Source organism: Chelonoidis abingdonii, chromosome 9 (assembly GCF_003597395.2).
Source record: "Chelonoidis abingdonii isolate Lonesome George chromosome 9, CheloAbing_2.0, whole genome shotgun sequence".
NCBI lineage: Eukaryota > Metazoa > Chordata > Testudines > Testudinidae > Chelonoidis > Chelonoidis abingdonii.
In genome coordinates, this window is record NC_133777.1 from 75,790,616 (window position 1) to 75,811,750 (window position 21,135).

Genomic DNA, 21,135 nt, shown 5'->3' on the forward strand with positions numbered 1-21,135 from the left:
GATTCTGAAATACAGACAAATGGTGCAATGAGAGGCAAAAACCAATGATGAGCTGGGCATATGGTGAGCACAGATATTTAGTCGTTGTAACGTTCATCTTGAAGGTTCACTACATATATACATATGTTGTGGAACCTTCAAGATGAATATATATATATAGGTTCCACAACATATGTATATATGTATGTATGTATGTCAAGAGACAGATGCATAGATATATGTTGGGTCTGATTCTTCACTGCCTTTTGCAGTCTACTGCATATACGTATATACAAAGATGGAAATGGAGATGTGTGTTGCAAAAAATATTGTATATACTTGAATGTGGGAGGGTATATGATGCTGAAAGGAATTGGAGGCATGGGAGTAGAAGAGGCCAGGACAATATAGATAAAGGGAAGAGGTAGGGAGGGAACAAAGGGGAGTGATAATGAGAGGATGACAGCAGGAGGCAATCAGATAGGACAGTTCTGAATAGTTTATCATAAGATAGTGGACTTCACTCCCATTGTCCCTAGGATCTTTCATAGCACTAAATTTGCCTAATATTAAAATGTTTTTTCTTCCCTCTTATACCCAAACTAGGCCTTGCAGGTCTGACGGATATTTCCATTCAACTCTCAGATTTCACTTAAGTAGTAATGGTGAATCAGACTGTAGAGCTATCACTGTTGTACGTTACTCTGGTTTATCTCCATTCTTTTCAGCTTTTTATTTGCTAAGGAAAGGGGCAGTGTTTAATAATATAATTTTGAAAGGTCTCCAGATAGATTTAGTATTGGAAAGGAATATATAGACAGATGGAAAAATGGACCCTGTTTTACTCTGGTCAGTGTATTGTAGTCTAATATGTTCTAATGAAGTATAAAATCACTTTTTGCTGTGCCTGCTTCTGAGGTACTAGGTTTTTTTCAGTTTGCAGTCTTCCTGGATTCTGGAGATAATTCCCTCAGCTTTCATTGGGCCAACAACAAAGTGATGGCAACAAATATATTGTGCTTTAATCCAGTGCCAGTCCTTCTCCCCTCTTTGCTAAGTGGTTGTGTACATGCTGAGATAGCTACACAGTGCTGTTAATTTTACAACTTCAGCGCACCCTAGACATTCAAGGCATAACCATGAAAGCAGCATCTGTCCTATAGCGGTAGCTGGCCAAACGTCCTTGATGATTTCTATGGTACGGCAGGTGCCACCCCTTTAGCTTCATTCAAGGGATCTAGGACATGGGTGAGCCAAGGATCTAGTTATCCTGTGACAAGTGGGAGATTCATGAAACTCCATGACATTAATGGAGAACCATGTACTCTAAATCTCTCTGTCAGCAATGGAAGAACCCACCTCAATGTACTACTAAGATACATGACTGGAGAAAACCTTGCCATTTAAATAGACTAATTAGTTATGTTTAATAGCCCATAGTTTAGTATTTCTGAATTGTTCAGAATTTCAGCAGGATTAGAAAGGTGAGGAAATGGGTTAGTATTACATTGCTTAAGATTATATGGCAAATAGGGTTTTCACACCAGATTTGAGACATTTGTATTAAATTTTCAGTGTGAGCTCACATTCTCATTCTATAAAGACTGCTCTCCAGATGGGCTAATTTGTCTACCTGTGTTCCATTTTAGGGCTTGATTTTAACTTTTGGATAATTCCCGCGAATGCCAAAGACAGGGTAGGAAATCCATTAAATATCTACAAGAGTGATTGAAATGGAAAATTCCAAAAGAAACCCTATTAGAGTTTTTTTCCATCAAATCACCATTAGAGACTTCTTATGCTTTTCTTAATTATACATTGATATTAACTGGACTGTTGCATGATTTAAAACTGACTCTTTATCTCAGCTATTCTGTGCTGCTGTAGTTTTTATGACATCCAACTAACAACTGCTCTATGCATTAATCTATCTAGAAAACCACCTTAATATTTTTTGGTCTTTTTTTAGAAGAAAAAAGACTCCAGGAACGAAATGAAAGCTTTTGGGTTCAACCATTAGCAATTTTCTGCTTAGTATTTGAAAAATTGCTTATTTTAATTGCTTCACAGAAGAAAAAGATATCAAAGCTACTGTTCTCTATTTCCAAACTTTGTAATTATTTCACTCAGTTATCTGAAATGCCTTAAAAGTATTTTCATTGAAATGTAGATTTCTTCCATTTCAAATGTACTTTTATTCTGCAGTGTTTCTTTTCCTTTCTTTTTGTTACTTCTTCTCTGGTCTCCACAACAGCAAACCTGGACTCCAGTCTCTGGAAACAAAAGCATAGAGATCCATGTCTGTGTACACACACGCATGTATACCCCCATTGTTTAAATGCATCATCTCCATCAGAAGCCCATTCTCTTCATGCTCTAAGCACTGCAATAATAAAATCGACCTCTTTTATAGCACTTTTCATCAGTCGATCTCAAAACCCTTTACCAAAGAGGTAAGTATCATTTATCCCCACTTTACAGATGTGGAAACTGAGGCATAGAGAGATTTAAAGTGACTGGTCTAAGGTCAGCCAACACACAAGTGGCAAAGCCAGGAATAGACCTCAAATCTGCTGAATCTCACTCCAGTGCTCTGTCCACGAGGCAACACTATCTCCCAAGTCACATTTCATTCCTGTACTTCACATCTACAAGTTTTAGTGAGACCATCATGCCAGATGACGAATAAAAACACAGGGCCAGAATCTCAACTAGTGTGAATTGGCATCTGAAGTTAACAAAGCTGTGCCAATTAGCTCCATTATTATTTACTATTTCTATTGCACTAGTGCGTAAGGACCTTATTCAGGGATTAGTGCCTACTGGCGTAGGCACTGTACCAAAAAATAAGACAGTCCTTGCCCCGGAAAACATGCAACCCAAAATTATCAAAAATAGGAGCCTAAAGTTAGTCTCTCCTAAATCCACATTTAGGTTTCTAAGATTATAATTTCCATAATCACCTGAATGACTTAAGAGCATAAGTAACATTGACTTCAATGGGACAGGTGTGTGTGCACAAATTAGCCACAACAGTGGTCTCAGTAGTCACAGGTGCCCACCAACCTAATCATCCCCAGTGAAGGATCTGCCCCTAAAGTCTTTCCCACTGCAATCTGCACCAGTTAACTGAGCCTACGGATAAACCAAATAGTGGCTACAAAAGAACAACAATAAAAAGAATCCCCGTGAAAGTCCTGGACACAAAGGCGAGACATTTTGCTGAGGCTACCATAAGATTTTCTCTGTCTCAATCTACTGTTGGCTTTCTCCTCAGTTGGATACTTACATCTGCCACATGCAAGGACAGATTTCCCACATTGACATTTAAATCTCTAAGATTAGCCCCCAAACACACTTACTTGAACCTGGAAAAATGTGAAACTTGATGTTCACAGGGATCTATGACTCAAGAGTAAATATCTATCTAAAAGAGATGAGCTAACAACTCCACCAGAAGTTATGTGCTTGATGCAGAAATTACTGGGTGTATTTCTGTGTTCCAAGATATGCAAGAGTTCAGACTATATGATAATAATGGAGTCTTCTGACCTTCAAATTTCTGGAATACATTATCTGTAGTTTCAATGCATGAGGATCACACTCTTCCCCATTTTACTCCGAGTTTCATATTTAGAATGGACTCTATCTCAGACCCTAACTCATTCTAAAATCTGCTGTGTATTTTACCTGATCTTAATGTCAAAAATATAAGATTCTATCATGGGTGATGGTTCGGCTTAGGTTCATTTGAAAGATTTATGAACATCAGTGAATATTTCAGTGAATCTACACTGAGTTGGGGGTTTGTGATGAAATCTGGAGACAGGTGAGTTCAGTGTGGTTTTAGGCAGTACAAACCCTTAGTGTGTGAAGGAATTTACTAACTAAATTCTGCATTTGTTTTTCATTTAACTTGAACATCAGTCACAAAGCCTTGGGGTCTTGTTGGACTCACCACTGATCCTGGATATCAAGGCAGCAACAGTGGCAAGAAATTAATTCCTCCTCCAATAGTTTGACAGGAAACTAAGCTGCTTACTCTTAGTTGAGGATCTGGCCACAATGATCTGTGTGTCCATCATTTCTAGGCTGGGCCTTAGCAGTTCTCAGTATCCAGAGTTGAAAATGAAAGTTACTAAACTCACTTCTCCAGAATGCAGCAGCTTTCCTTCTGAGCAGGAAAAGACAGAGAAACAATATCATATGACATAAATGGGCTGAGGCCCAGCTACATCAGAGAGTGTCCTCTAGCAACAGCTGTGTTTCTCTGGGATGATGCACCTGCAGGCGGCTAGACAAAACTCACAGGAGCCAGAGCTAAGGCATTCTTGGTTTCTGTGTCCTCAACTGTGGAACAAAAGTACTGGAAGGGATAGGACTGAATCCAAACAAACCATTCGCCATACTCAGGTTTTACAAAAGCTTTGTAGCAATAACCAAAGACAAGGAATGAGAATAGCAAAAATGAAAGAAAAAGAGAAAGAGACAGGGGCAAAGCTTCCTAAGGAAGAGGCAGAGTTCCTATAGAAATCTCTTTGAAAAATTACTGTGTTTTGTGCTCCAGTGCTACTAGATACTAGATCCTAGATATAACTAAATAAATTAACTTCTTGCCCACAACAAAAATTAATGCTCCCTTTCTTACCTTAAATGTCTTCAAAGATAGTTCCAGGACTTGTTGCGAATAGAGAGAAAGAAAGGGAAGCAGAATGTATGGAAACTTCTCAACAATGCAAATACCCTCGGGTCATGTTGGCCAGACTTCAGTGAATGCATCAAACCATCCAGAAGTTAGAAAGGCTTTGAGTCTTGATGCATAAATCTAGCTTTGCTGCTATCTCTACCTACATACAACCTTGTCATTAACTGGGAAGCCCTCCATGTATTACCTGCAGACACAAAGTGAAATCTGAGGATCTCCATTGGAAGATTTAGCTGAGTACTGAATGAATGCTAGCTAGGGCAAGAGTAACCCTTCATGATACCCAGGATAGGACAAATCACATAGTAAAGAAAGAATGAATTATATTAGTAGTACCATTGCCATTTCAAAGTCAAAACTACTTAATAAAGTTTCTTCAAAGTAGGAACAGTAGTAACTCTTACTAGAGGCCTAAATTGTGCAACCTTAACTCATATTGAGTAGAACTGTGCTCCCAAGCAGTTCCATTGATTTCTACAGTACACATTAGTTATGCCATTTCTTGCTTCTTGATTTTGATGGGCCAGCAAAGGACTGAAACTGCTGTGAGGGAGGGTCTCACAATCTAGACTGGAATGACAGCTGCCGAAGAAAAGATTGTAATGCATGTAACTCCTGTCCATATTACATGCCAAGAGCTATTTTTGCATCTTTGTATTACTGCCTTGCAACATCCTAAGATATTCAAATAAAATGCAAGGAAATGTTTCAATGCACTGTAAAATATGAATAGCATAAAAAAATTCCTCAACCCATCAGAAGGAAGAGGTAGCATAACTAATGTGTATTATAGGATCCCTTACAAGTGAAATGCTATATCTCAAGGGGCCGAACTGATAAAATAATTTGATGTATAAATGATGCAGCTGCTGCTATGGTAACAATATACGTTTTACTGAATAGAACAAGAAATGGTCAAGTAAAGCTTTGTGGCTGGGCTGGGGATTAAAGATAAACTTTTGCCCTGGGGAAAATCCAACTTGAACATGAATCCACTTGCCCTGAAATTTTACTCTTGCTCTAATTGTGTCTAAATCTGGGGCTTTCTTCTTGAGAACCCAACTTTTTTTTCCCACTTGATCCCAGAGTGAAATAATAATAATACTAAACAGTGAATAAATTATGTACTTGTCTTTGCAGTGAATCAAGCCTCGGCCATTGCAATAATTCCAAGCCGGTGAGAACTCCCATCGGAAATCTTCTTTTGGTATAAAAATGAATCAGTTCCTGTCACGTGAATATGCCTGCTTTACTTCAGTCCTTGCTTACCTTCTAGTCTTTAGATTTCTCCTTTCAATGGATTACTCATACCTGTCCTTTGGCTGAAGGTGGGGATTGGGCAACAAGAACTTGCACCTTAGTGCCTGCAAATGGAAAGCAAGAGTTTTTATGATTCAAAAGCTGTTTCTATCACAGTGTTATAAAAGTATCATGCAAATGCAAACGTCAAAGAGAGTTTCATGTCTCTCAGTCAGAAACAGCAAAGAGAAAAAGTGATGGGGAATCTTTCTGACTGAGTCTGAGAATACAGGTTTGGTCAAGCCAGACCAATTCCAATTCATTTGGATCGATGCTGGCTTGTGAGATTGTAGGAAAGTTATCGGCTGTCTCCTGGTTAGGCCCATCCTTTTCCAATTCTCAGTATGTTCAAGCAACAGAGATGGATTCTCTTCAATATAACAATACAAACCTTGCCTGGGTTTCTCATTGCCTCTCTAATATATCATAAAGCATTTATGTTGCTGTTGTCTTATCCCCCACCTTCTTCCTCGGTAAAGTAAAGGAACTTTGAATGCCATTTATTGTCTACCCAGCATCTTCCATTTCTATGAATATCTTATCTGGATTTTTGTTGTGTTATCCCTTGAGCCCTTGTGACAATGCCTGATTGTGAACATCTAGACAAGGATGATATCAGCATTTCAAGGTGTATTTTTGACTGCAAGTCTTTTGTTGTTAAGTGACTCAGGCATAGGCAAGGATGTATACAACATGGACGCACACATCAAAAACGTACACATTTCCATTGTATCTCTACTTCTCTCCCTTTCATGGAAGATAGGGTGCAAGATTGCTTCTCTTCCCCAACAGCTGGTACTTTCCAGACTGTATTGCATTAAACACATAACATACAAATAAGAGAACTGCACACTGGCAATTTGTGGTGTTTTTCTTTTCCTAAAGGTTTGACAACAAGAACAAAACAGTGTTTTAAAGAAATTCTCAGTCTCCCTATCCCCCAAAAGTGCCTTGTGCTGCTCAGGGAATGGACAGCTGGGGATTCTCTTTGCACAGGGGGAATCCTTGGGCATCATATAGCTGGCAGAGCCCTGTGTTCACAATGTATGTCATAGGCCCCATCTACACGACGCGTGAAATTCGATTTTAGATACGCAATTTCAGCTACGGGAATAGCGTAGCTGAAATCGAATATCTAAAATCGAGTTACTCACCCGTCTTCACCGCGCCGAATCGATGTGCGCGGCTCGCAAAGTCGAATCCGGAACTCCGTTTGTTTTGGTGGAGTTCCGGAATCGATGTAAGCGCGCTCTGGGTTCGATATATCCCCGTCTAGACGAGACGCGATATATCGAACCCAGAGCTTTCGATTTTAACGCGCCGAAATGGCGCGTCGTATAGACGTGGCCATAGAATCATCGAAATATAGGGCTGGAAGTGACCTAGAGATGTTATCCCTTCTTGCTGCAGCAGGACCAAGTATACCTAGATCATCCGTGACAGGTGTTTGTCTAGCATGTTCTTAAATACCTCCAGTGATGGGTATTACATAATCTCCCTTGCTAACCCTTTCCAGTACTCAACTATCTTTATAAACATTTTTCCTAATATCTAACCTAAATCTCCCATGCTGCAGATGAAGCCAATTACTCCTTGTCCTACAGGTGCCATGTATGTTGGTGTCCTGTACATGGTAGGGACTGAGGGAGCACATTGTGCTTCAGTAATCCTGCCTAGCACAGTGACCCCTATTCACAGATTCATAGATTCTAGGGCTGGAATGGACCTCAAGAGGTCATTGAGTCCAGTCCCCTGCCCTAGAAAGATGTTGTTTCTGGTGTACTTTAGAGCAGTGTTTCCAAAACTTGGGACACCGCTTGTGTAGAGAAAGCCCCTGCCAGGCTGGGCTGGTTTCTTTACCTGCCGCGTCTGCAGGCCTGGCTGATTGTGGCTCCCACTGGCCGCAGTTCACCGCTCCAGGCCAATGGGAGCTGCGGGAAGCGGTGGCCAGTACGTCCCTTGGCCCATGCCACTTCCAGCAGCTCCCATTGGCCTGGAGCAGCGAACCGTGGCCAGTAGGAGCTGCAATTGTCCAAACCTGTGGACGCGGCAGGTAAACAAACTGGCTGGCCTGACAGGGGCTTTCCCTACACAAGCGGAGTCCCAAGTTTGGAAAACACTGTTTTAGAGTATCTCTGAGGCTGCTTTAAATAACTGCACAGTCTAAACTGATCTTGAGATGCTCTGAGGGAAGGTAAAAATGACTTAGATCCATCTTTTCCTTGCACCCATCACTCAAATTATGCCCCAAGCACAGTTTCATCAGACATAAGTAGAAGAATAATAGATAAAATTTTGAGAACATCTTACATAGTCTTGCCTCTCCTCCCTATAAAATGTTGACCTTGTTTGGGAACTGGAGCACTGATTGCAATTGTTTTTCAGGCATGAGGCCATGTGTTGTAATGCAACAGCACATTGCTCATCTCATCCTGGAAAATGGGGATGGCACACGGTGCAAGGTCCCTTTGACACTGTTAGACCTCCTAGCTAGTTATAATTCACTAGTTAGCAGCACTCTTAATGTTTGCATGCTTTACAGATCTGCCTCCTCGAGGAGATGTGTGAGAACAGAATGGTGCCGAGAAGGGAACGCCAAAGGTATGTAATGGATGTTGCTGGTGTTTTTGAATTCTCAGAAAATCATGCTGGCTTTTAAGCATTCTAAAGCAGCCACTGCAACATTGCTGCAGCCAGCTTCAGTGTTGCTTTAAGGCAGCTGCTACAAATAAGCATACACAATTGCAGATGTTTCCTTTTTTTTTAACTCCTTGCTTACCACTGGCTGGAAGTGTTTGCTTATTTATCTTAATGAAGTGTCTGTTCAGGGGACTGGATGGCCCAAGGGCTTTGTAACACAATATATTGCCTTTCATCTCTGGAGTTCAAATCCAGCATAGCTGGTAAGGATCCAAAAGCCATTACTATCCAGAGGCTGTTTGGTGACCAGTGTGAAATAAGTTAGGCCATCTCTGTCTGTTTACTGATAGACAAGTGCCAACTTCACCATAAAAAGTACACAGTTGGTACTAATGATCACCCATTTTTGACTTTCTTAGGAGAGAGGTCAAGGACATGAGTGAGCCATGAAGACATGCACAGTGATGAGTCTCATTTGGTCAAGATTTGAGGCACATGGACAAAGAAGCTTGCACACCTGCAAACCATGCTGCTCCTTTTCCCTTAATAGGGAATTTAAAATCAGAAGTTTTCCAACCTGGCTGGATGATATTAGGCTCCTAAATCTATATTTAGACACCTAGATGTAAGTGGCTTGGTTTTCATATGTGCAGAGCACCCATAAATGTCAGTGAAGTCAGTGGGAGCTGAAGAGATGCGGTGTCTGTGAACTTTTATTTGGGTGTTTTAAAAGGCAACTTTAGCTCTTACAGTATCAAGTATTTCCAGCCATGCTGGAAATTAAATATACATACTGATACAGTATATCATTCAGCGCCCATAGAGTTAATATGTTGGGAATTAGCTGAAAGGCATCTCTTCAGGTGCTGATCAGGAAAACACTGCATGGGCTATTAAAATAGCTGCTTTTGGTAGGGTTGCAGGTCAGAGGTAGCTTACTCCCATATCCTCCCTTGTAGCCTGACCTGTGCACCACTCTTTTTGAGGTCAGGCCCTTAACATCAGGAACCTGTTAGAAAGAAAGATGGAAAGTTTTTAAAGCTGTTGCCATTCTTAGGGTTAAGTTTGGAGGGGTGGGATAAGTCCCAATAAACCTTTATCGATTGAAAAATAAACCATACCTAAATTTGAATCACAAACTCATTCAAACCTGTGAATGGCCAAAAAGTCAACAAGCCTGATCTTGCCCACAATGCAAGTCACCATGATTAGTTTCGAACCATGCTTTGCAGCCCTAATGGTAACATTATCATCAGTTAGTTACTGTTTCATCTGTAATATCAAGATAAATGGGGTTAAATTGGTATACCTGTGTTAATTAAACAAAAGATGGCAGAGACAGCTTTCATTTCCGAAATTCTTTTATGTGGATTATTTCCCAGGTCTTCACAGCTGGGGAAAAAATAACAAATACAGACACATTAGGCATAATTTTTCAGCCCAGCTGATAAAGCTATTTTACTCATACAATGATCCAGGATCTTTTTGGTATCATGGAATATTTAATTATTTTGCTGCTACATGGCAGTTTCCTTTACTCTTCTTTTCTCTGCATGTGCATGAGTGTGTGCATGTTTGTAACAATGTTTTCCTGTTAATCAAAAGGAAATGTGCACGTGCATAAGTGCCAGGACTGGGGGGGGAAATGATACAAGTTCATGCATTGTAATTTTCAAACTTTGTCTGCAGATTAGTATGTGTAAACATAATTCTTCACCTCTTCTTCTTGGATAATTGGTCACAAATCCGACTTGACACTTTTCAAAGCAGACACTTTACATACTTCTGAAACATTGCTGAACTTTTTGGCAGGAATTCATTTGCTTTCTAACTCAGCCTCTCATTCATGGCCCAATCCTGCCGTTCTTATTCCACCAATTGCAGTGCAATGTTCTGACAGAGTAAAAGAAGCAAAAGCAGGACCAGATCCTTAACTGGTGCAAACAAACACAGCTCCATTGGAGCTACATCAATTTACACGAGCCGAGGTTCTGGCCCTTGCCAACACTCGTTGAATGAGGTGACATCACATTGTCAGAAAACACAACAAATGTTCATGCATCTATAGCTATCACACAGCAATACCAGCATCCTCTAGGGAGCTAGTCACAGGTAGCCCTGTGTTTCAATTCTCATTCTCCCAGCCTGTCTTTCAAACCGTGCCCATGTACAACTCAGCCTGTGGCAGAGGAGAAGCCCGTTAATCTATATAAAGTGGAATATATAAAGTTTGAATTATTCCACATACTTTTATGCTGTTAATCAGTCCATTGTTTGTGCTGACATTCTGTGACTGCTGTGTGTTTACTTAACATGCACAGTTACTGTAAGAACTGAGCAGACTGCACAGCTCACTTAGAAGTGCTTGCCAGATCCCAGGGAGGGTTTCTGTGTGTAATTCTAGTGTTATTTTTAGGTAGGAACATGTTCCCCTAAGATTGTCACTGAGAACATTTTATTTTATCCAATGACTTATTTCAGTTTTATTCCAGAAGTCTCTGACCACTGTAGTCTTCCATGCACATGCACATCCATTAACATTCAGTGTAAAATATGGGCCACTCACTTTCCATTTACTGGTATTTGTTTATTTTTCAGTTATTGAGCAAGCGCCCATTGCACTTTTCAGTTTTGAAGCTGGGTTCTTTATGGTGCAACACCACTACATTGCTTTCTTCATCCAGAAAATGGATAGGAAAGGAACAGATTGAGTTTAGTTTGAGAAACAGGTGGAGGTTCAGGTGGAGCCTTATTTTATCTGAAATGTCTTGCTCATCTCTAATATTAAACCTATTTGTTAGATGTAGCCTGCACAGCGTGCTAATTTTTGCAGGAACTATTTGGTTCATACAGTACCTTACAAGACCAAACTTATATCCAGTCAATAGACCAACTTCTACCTCAGTCTCACTGGGTTCACACTAAAGGCAGATGAGGGGAGGAGAAAAAGGTAGTTTGAGGCACATTTCTGCCACCCCTAGCCTTTTGTGTCAGCTAGGAGGTGAATCATCACCTGGCACAAGTTATAGCAGTAGCTGGAATGATAGTTCCTTTGGCCTTGTATGGGGACCCTGGCCCCACACCCGCCAGTCCCTGTCACAGTCCCTTCTCATCACCAGCCCAAACCTGAACACTCCCATTCTATGGTAGGGGAACAGGTGGTGTAAAGACTGCTAAATCAGCTTCATAAAGCAGAGGGATTCTCCTATATCAGGGGAACCCCTAACTCCCTATTGGCGCAGCTTGTCTCTGGGCTTGTGCTGGAGCAGTGCAAAGGAGAACTTAGGGAAGGCCAGGGATCTGTCCCTTTGACTTCATGGGCAAAATTCAGCCCATATTAACTTAGAAGCATTCAAATTAGTTTGCCTAGTTTCAGGATAGAAAAGAGCCAGAGGAGCCAGAAGTACTGGTAGGGTGACCAGACAGCAAGTGTGAAAAATCAGGACAAGGGGTGGAAGGTAATAAGAGCTTCTATAAGAAAAAGACCCAAAAATCAGGACTGTCCCTATAAAATCAGGACATCTGGTCACTCTAAGTACTCGCTGTGGTCTTCTAGCACTGTCACTGACAGAAATGTTGGTACTTACTCCCAAGGAGTAATAGTTAAGAAAATAAAAGAAAATTAAGTGTGGTAAAGGACTGCTTCACACAACAGCTACTCTTAATCAACATATTTTCTGTGTCAGTGTGCATGCTTGCTAGATATGAGTGGCTCAGTAATGGCACAAGTGACGAAGGAGAACACACAGCATGTCACTGATTCTAGTGCCAAGTACAAACAGGCCCTGAGTCAAAGCCCAAAGAGGCCTGACATAGCACTACATCACCCTAAAGGGAGATTTCCAAACTCATGGTCATTTGGCGCCAAACTCTCACTGACTTTCTTCCGGATTTGGATGCCTAACTTCTCTTTGTACTTTTAAAAATGTTCCCTGTTAAGCTTTGTTTTAGGGACTTGTAGCAAGAGTACAAATAACTCTTTGATCCTGATACAGTATAAAGATTTTTTTTTCCCCTAAATCCTTGCCTAGGCTAAAGATCTGACTTAAACCCACAAAAGAGCATTCAGAGTTTAGGATGATCCTCCATCTTGAACTCACAACATTGAGCCTAGAATAGGGCAGCCAGCAAGCATACATAAGGTTACCCACTGATGTAAGCCATCTGTTGCAATGCCTCATGAATGCTGTTATTGAAAGTGAGTAAATTGTTGCTTTAATGGGCAAAAATTTGCTTGGTGTACTCATAGTGCTGTGGCAAACTTCCAGTGTTGGTAATTACATTCTGCCTAACTGCAGAATTTGTGTGTGGTGGGGATGGGGGAGGTTCCTTCCTTTCTTACTGTTCTAAATTATAGTCTAATGTTGCTATCCACTGTAAAACAGTTGTTGAGTTTTCCTGTATTTGTGAATCAAATGATCTATGTATATGCAAAACTGTTATTTTTTAATCCATCTGGGTAATCCTATTGTATTATTTGAAAGTAATCTGATTATTACAAGATGTCTTTATTAAAAAGAACAAGTGAAATTTATCTGTAGTGCACTTCCATTGTCATTTGTGGCATTACACCACAGATAACTTGGGCTATCCATTGTAATAACCATCATGAGTTAGTTTTCTAAAATCATTGGCTAACTTGTATCTTGAATGATTGGAATAAAAAACTAGTAGGTCGCTCCTATTTGAAAAAAGTTTTGTGTCACAAGTAGGCCTTTTTGTTTAACTGTTATGCAAGAAATAAGACAATACCTAATTATGACAAATCAAACATCTGAATCTCTGAATATAGCATATATTAATCTACAGTACTAATATAGTAAAGGCTGGATTGAAAAAAAATGAGTTTATTTGGAAATTTACTTATTCCTAAAAGCATGTATCCAGATCATTTTTGTGCTGGATCTCTTGTCCCCCATGGGCTATATTACATAACTGGATGCCAATGAAATGTCTGCAAATGATAAAAACTAAACAAAACACCATTTTCTTTTTGGTCCCTGGAGAGTTGGGAGAGGGGACAGCAAGAGAGAAGGTGCCTGCAGAGGGCAGGGATTCTGTCTGCTAAAATTCATCATGAAATCTCTCCCGCCTCTGGAACTCCATTTGAGTGCCTGGGTCCACTCAAGCTGACCTCATTGCACAATCAGAAGTGTCTTGATCTTAACAGAGAAACCAAAAAGGAAAGTAAATGCCAAGTGTTCAGCTCAGAGGATGTGACATGAACTTCGGAAAGATGAAAGATATGAGGAACTTTTAATATTCAAAATGATAAGTTGTTGCAGTCAGTGGATTAGGGATGAGATGACTAGGGAATCCAGATTGGTGCACCTTTGGGTCAATTCACTTCTCATGTCTTCAACATTTTGTTTAATTTAGGAGGAAACAATTCTGAGCTGAGATAAAATCTACAAAAAAACCTGACACTAAATCACTACGCAGGCTAACATAACAATTTAATCTAGCCTGTGTTTCCCCTAGCTTTATACCTACGGTCTGATTTCTTCTTCTTCTATTTCTGATATCTATTTTTATTTTACTGGGCTAACCTTAACTTGGAAGCTCAAGGAGCTGAGTGGTTTCATTCTGGGTACAGCTGACCAATATACGAGCTCATTTATGACCAACAATAAGAGTCCCAATCTTGAAGTCACTGGGATATCAGTGGGAACATTACAGGACAAATATATGTATTATATGTGCTAAAGGATCGGTAATTAAATCTCTTGTTTTGGGGCATTAGGTGACCATAGCGGATGTCACAAAGTGTTTTCCCCCCCATGTCCAGCACTGGCCTTGTGCATTATGAAGATATTCTCCTTCCTCTGGTGTGTCATGCCCAGGACACTGTTGGAGCCAGAACACTGAAATTAATGGACTTATAGTTCAATCTGATGTATCAGATCAGTATTTAGCTATTTCCAATTCTTCATTTAGGAATTTATTCTTTCCTTACTGCTACTGGGAGTGGCAAGAATTATAAAATTTAGAACAGGCCTTATTAAAATCACGGGCACCGAGTTCTTATCCTGAAAAAACAGTTTTACACAACCAGTCTCAGAGCCCTGAGTCTCCTAATAAAATATTTGGCTAGGTAAGAGAGCAAATTTAATATTCAGAACCTTGGCCTGTCTTGATCCATCCCCCGTGGATGGTGTGGGAACTAGTCTTGGGAAACCATGTATTTCCATGATTAAACAGAGTCAGCAGCAATAGTTTAAAATACTATTGGAGTGTCTGGAAAGGGACACAGGGCCAGATGTTTAAAGGTATTTAGGCACCTAAATATAAGGGTAAGCATCTAGTGGGGTTTTCAAAAACACTTGGGTACCTATCTCCATCTTTAGGTACCTAACTACCTTTAAAATCTAGCCCATAGACGACTGGAGGGTGCAACATGATGTAGGTCACACAATCAAAGTATCACAAGCTGCTGCCCAGGATGCTTCAAAGGAATGCTGTTTTGGGTCTGCTCTGATTTCTAATTAGATAATGACTGATGGAGGACTCTAAAGCCAACCTGGAATTTGTGTTAGCACTTTGCATGTATGAATGGCAAAGGAACACTGATTTCATATGGATTTAAATGATCCAGCAAAAGAATGTTTAAACATCATGTGCTTGATGCCCAGCTATGCCAGAGCACCTGGAAATATCAAATTAATTCCAGATGTTCTGGCACTGACAAACTTCTTTCATTTACAGCCACACAACAAGTACACACACACCATGTGACTTCCAGTTCCACAAATAAGACTGAGCTGTTTCTGCTCCTGAATTGCAAGTGCTGGAAAGAATTTTAATCTACATAGTTTTAAAAGAGAGGGGGCTTTTAAATATGCTGCAAACAATTTGTGATGGTCATCTCTAAAATGCCGTTCCATTATCCTTTTCCATTTGGAATGAATGAGGCTAATTAATTTCAGGCCATACTTGATGAGGTCAGCACCATGCGAAGGGTGCGTGCTAGACATTGCTAATCTCTTTCAGCTGAGAGTGATGAATTAAAGATGAAGCATGCCTTTGCAGGCCTAATTTAGAATGTATATCAAAAACCTACAGCAAATAATACTATACCCTACAACAAAGGAAAACTTGTTCTCTCAGGCTCCCATGTAGTGTTGGTTTTAAAGCCATTTTTATTTCACTTTGGAATTCCAGCTGTGGATGGGTGAAACAGTTCAGAGAAATCAAGCTTTCTCAGCCTGCATGGACAAAGTGATGGTGGGGGGAAGAACTAGTCAGTGTTTGATCCTGTATGTATTCTGATTCTAACTGTATGCACTACATTTAGTAAAGCCGTCAGAATCCTGCATTCCCCAAGTGAATAGTATCTGTGACATATTACCCCTGTGCACCAAAGGAGTTTTCCTAACATATTTGAAAGTCTAAAGGGAAAGCAATACATTTGTTAATGATGGTTCTTATCAATTTTTACTGGGTTTCTATGTTTCCCCTGTTCTATAGGCATGGCGTTTAATGTCTATTGGGACAAAAATAATAATACACAAGCTTCCAGGCCAACAAAGAACTAGCTCTCTCCACTCTTACTCACATTGAGTAGCACCTTCCTCCTTGAATAGTCCCATTTGCTTACATAAGTAAGAGTAGCAGAATTTGGCCAAAAAGGTTGTTATCAAAGTCACTGTTAAACAAACCAGGCCTGATCCTCAGACAGCGTAAATGGGTGCAGATCAATTTAATTCAACGTAGTTGTGCTGATTCATGACTGACTCGGTTCTCATCGACGGCCAAGTCTTTCCATACTTCGGCAAAACTCAGACTGAAATCAACAGGAGTTTTGCCTAGGTAAGAGACTGCAGGATTTGGCCCCATATGCAGCAAGAAATTAGACATAATTGTCATTGCTGTAAAACAGATAATATGAAATGTAAATCTGTTCTCTGGAGGGAGAGGTTGAAAACAATAGACCTCCAGCTACCCCAGCACTGTTTCTTAGTACCTAGCGATTAGCTGAAATTCTTGACAGGTTACTGTAATGAATCAAAGTTCCCAACTGGTGGCCATAACCGGCTGCTGTCTTTGTATCCCAGTAGTCCTCATTAGAACAAAGCTGCTTCGAATTAAATCCAATCTACATGCCGAATCAATCTTTCAACCCTTTGATTGCTTCTGAAAATATTTATATTTCTTAATAATGCACATTTTGTCCCACAGCCTTTGATTAAACCCAGACAAGGTCTAGAAAAGCCTCGAGTGTATATGGAAGGGGTTATTTGGGACAGGAAAAGAAAGATAAAGAACACAGGTTTTTCCCATTGTGGAACCATTAGAGTGTATAAATCTAGCAAATTTAGTTGTATAAGCATCAGAGCGGGTTGGTAATAAATACAGATTGGCGTATTATAGTAACCAAATGGAGTTTATGGATTATGCTCAGTAGTTCATAATTCTCCAATGCTGCACTCTAGCTAGCTTCTCACTGCACTGAACTTTATTAATATTCTCTTTGCATGTTTCCTGCTGAAAAGTTAAAGATTGCAATGATACTCTACATAATACCAACATATTTAAAGGGTCTTCCCCTCCAACTAATTTCAGGGAATCATTTTTAGAGGGTTTAATTAGAAGAAACAGATGCTGTAAATCAGCTACTAACTCCATTAAAAGTCACCAATTTACACCACTTGTGGATCTGGCCTTAAGTTCATGAAAATCAGAATTTGAACATAAACAAGTAAACCACTATTACTACTTATCCAATTAATTTTGTAGGTGGTCAGCGAGGGGCTCTGGGGTGGGAAACACAAAGGCTTTCCAGCTGCAACCCATTGTAAACAGCATGCAATATGTTTAGTAAAAGGTGATGTAAACTACAGGTAAGATAAGGTGGCAGGGGAAAGAGATATATATGCCTTGGCTGAGAAGTTATTGGATAATTATTAGAATTTGCATAGCCAGGTCCTGATTCTGCATAATGGGAATTATGCCTTTGCTTGGAAACATAGATCAAATGAGGGGAAATTCCTTGGCATTCCACCCTAAACATAAGTGACTCTTCTTATCTATAATAATAATGAAAAGGTGCCAGGGGGAGTTGACTTTTTAGAAACATGTTAGAATAAATCAGCTGGGCAAAATTATTACTATCCCTGAGTAAAGGGAAGAAATTTTTCAGAACTGAATCAAAAATGTCCTATTTAATTATAATAACCAAGACAGTAAAGGCAGATCTAGTAGATTTGATCCCTTTGCTGGTAAATTTTCATTATAGTTAAGCAAGTCTTCAGTAAAGGATGGAAGGAAAAATTCTTACTCAAAATGCTTTTCAATCATTCAACACACATTTCATTGTATTACACTGCCATTTCCTAAATACATTATTTATTGTCATTAATTATCTTATTAATTCTTATTATTATTATTTATTATATTCTGAGTCTTGACCACTATTCTGCATTAAAATGTGATTAGGATATACGGTCTTCCAAAGTAGGGGAACTTATGTATTATCACCAGGAAAAAAAATCCTTGTGTCAGAGATACAGGACCTGATCCAAAGCCTACTGAACTTAATAGAAAGACTCCCATTAACGTTTGTAGATTTTGGATCAGGCCCTTAGTAAAGATGTTATATGATGAAGCTGATATTTTATGAATACCTTCTTCTGTTATTTGACAAGCCCAATTTTACACTGTACTTGGAGTTCAGTATTGAAAAGAAGCCTTTTGTGTGGGAACTTTCAAATATATCCTTTAGTGAAGAGACACACAAAACACAGAGAGTATTGTCTTATGGGGTGCTTTTATTAAAGAGTTCCAGCCTAAAGGTGTATGCCTATTTTTAAAAGAAATTTTCTGATTGTAGATAACTGCTCAATTTGATTTAGTGTCGAATGATAGTGATGGGGTTGATAACTGAGCATTCATCGGTAAATCATCTTGTGCTAGTAGAAATTTACAGCAAAGCAGTGCTTTCCTAACACTGACAAGTCCTATTAATCTTCTTCAGACACATTTCAATAGGTGTCTCCATCTGTGCCCAACATCTAAACACTCTGGCATCACTAGGGACTTTGAGACACGTTCATTTCAGGTTACACTAGTGAAAATGTGATACTAGATTGCACTCTATTTTTTAACCTAATTCTCTCTTTTCATTCAATTAGCCTTTCTTGCCTGCATTTTTCAACTTATATGTAATATCCTTTTTCCCAGAAAGAGCTTAAATGGAGATTTTATTTCTTAAAGAAACAAAATATACTATGTTGAGAGCAACCAAAAACTTTAACTTTTAAAACAGCATAATACAGTTCACAGTTACTGTGGAACTAGAGATACTGGCTTGCAAATGTGTCTTCTGTATAGCATGCCCACAAGGCAAAATATATCTGTCATAATGCAACTCTTACAGGCATTATTAGGCCTGGAGAGAGGAAGGAGTGAAATTGAGTTTATTCTTTTCCCAGGTTACCAATTTTTTAAACAGTTCATTGCACAGCACTTTGATTTTGAAATCTATTACAATCCCACAAGCATCCATGTGTGTTCAGCTATGTACAGATCACAACCGTCTAACACACCTCTCTTTACATGTACAGCTAATACATGAACAAACATTGCACAGTCAAATTAGAGCAATAACATTTATGAGTGGATTATGCTTGTTACTAAAAGAAAAGTAATTTGCAAACCACATGGACAAAGTATATGCAAAATGTATGTGAATTTCCCCTCAGAACCGAATGTCGTTAGCTTCACTTTCAAACCTGCAATGAGTTTGTTAGCAGAGGTAGCATAGCTTTTAAGATTATTCATTTCAAAAAACCCAGTCACTTACTCCACATGAACATTTCAGTTATGTTTTAAAAGAAAAGCTGGAGATACTTTCCTAATTTTGATGTATCATATTGATCTCTGAGTAGCTGCTTCAGTTTCCACAAAAATCATGTAGTAAACTTTCTCCTTAAAAGATCCAAACAATAAGGAAAATGAATAAATGTATAGCAGCATTCTAGAACTAGGACAGAGTCTCACACTTTGTTTCTCGCTTCTATGAAGTTCTCTAACACCATCCTGTGAGTCATGTTATAGATCTAAATGACCTTATTGTAGGTGGCAAGTTTAAATGTGCCATATTAATAACTTGTTATCCAAGACAAATTAAGTCCTTATGTGTCAAAAGCACTCTGCTCTGGATTACCTACAAGACAAGTATTTATTGAATAAACGTTGGATCCAATTTCATTTTAATGTGAGTGACTGTATGCTTCAGCCTTTTAGAATGAGATAAAAACACTCAAACCTGTAACTCTGTTGCAACATTACACCTAACTTGTCTATTTCTATTATTGTCTCTTTAAAGTGGGATATGGATAGGGTTTTTTGTTTTGTTTTAAAGGTTTTATTATTATTATCATTCTGAAGAGCAAAGGGAGAGGTAGAAAAAAGGCTGGCATTCAGCCTAAAGAGAAATCATTGAAACAAATTAATCCTATGCCGTTTAAATTGACATGGTAATCCATCATCAGCAAAGGCAAACTCTGAAAGCAATCTAGAATCTGCAGTGTTCTTTCACTGGCCCTGAGGCACAAAGACAGATAGTAAAAGAGGAGGAAAAAAATCATAAAAGTTAGCGATGGCTTGGAAAAGAGAAGGGGGACCGGGAAAGAAACAGCTTTCACTTTTCCTGCTTCTAAATATCCAGTTCAGAAAAGCATCCTGATTAACCTTCAACAGTTGTTTACTAAGCTAAGTGTCAAGTCATCATCAGCTGCAAAGCACTAAGAGTTTTTCATATAGTGCCAAGCCTTTATAAACTCTAACATGCAAAACTATACCAAGCATCAACTTTGGCAACTCTCTCCATTTGTGCCTTATATCAGCCTAAACGTAGTTATTTCAAATGGACAAAACTGTACCCTTTCTTCATAACATCATACTGGCATTGAAATTTAATAGTCTTGATTTGTAAACAGTTGATGGAAAAGGTTTGTTTGACAATCTAGTCCCCACCCCTGTCTGTTCAGGATTGTCTACTAAACTATATTTCCTTGGGCTTTGTCTCATCTAGTTTTAAATATCTCTAGTGATGGGACCTTTTGCATTTTTAACCCTTAGAACACATGCTGCAAGGGAACAATTTAAAGGTCTCAGGCCTTGGAAGCCAATTGAACTGAAGCCGCTATCATCATAATATAAAGTTATCTACCACCAATCCAGAACTGAGCTATCTAAGAACAGCTTCTACTGCTCCTACTTTTCTTTTAAGCTAACAGATCCATTACTTTTATCCTCACTAACTGGGTCTAGCAATCCAAAAAGTAGAAAGTTTGTTATTGAATTAATACTTTGAATTTTAGACAGTAAAATAACATAAAATAAAAGTAGAAATCTAGGGAAGGAATAATACCTTAGAGTTAGAAACAGATGTAGTATGAAGACAAAGTCAGACACCTTTGTGCCAAAGGCAAAGAGGTGAAAGGCTGAATAATCTGAACCATAGCCAACATCTGCCCTATTTTAATTTAGCTGGGATAAAGTTTCTTGTT

The 21,135-nt window shown here is 39.2% G+C and overlaps 1 long non-coding RNA gene across 2 annotated transcripts in view; it reads right to left on the reverse strand.

Moving 5' to 3' along the window:
• Positions 1-636: 636 nt before the first annotated feature.
• Positions 637-21,135, reverse strand: part of LOC116826360 (uncharacterized) — a 30,381-nt gene continuing 9,882 nt past the window's right edge. Inside the window, exons 3-7 of one of the 2 annotated variants that reach the window (XR_012656573.1) lie at positions 9,933-10,015; positions 5,954-6,048; positions 4,628-4,871; positions 4,022-4,153; positions 637-2,252 (exon numbers count right to left, since the gene is read on the reverse strand). This is a non-coding gene — a long non-coding RNA (uncharacterized LOC116826360). Of the gene's footprint in view, positions 2,253-4,021; positions 4,872-5,953; positions 6,049-9,932; positions 10,016-21,135 lie in introns of both variants that reach the window. The other variant, XR_012656572.1, reaches the window with a different exon arrangement.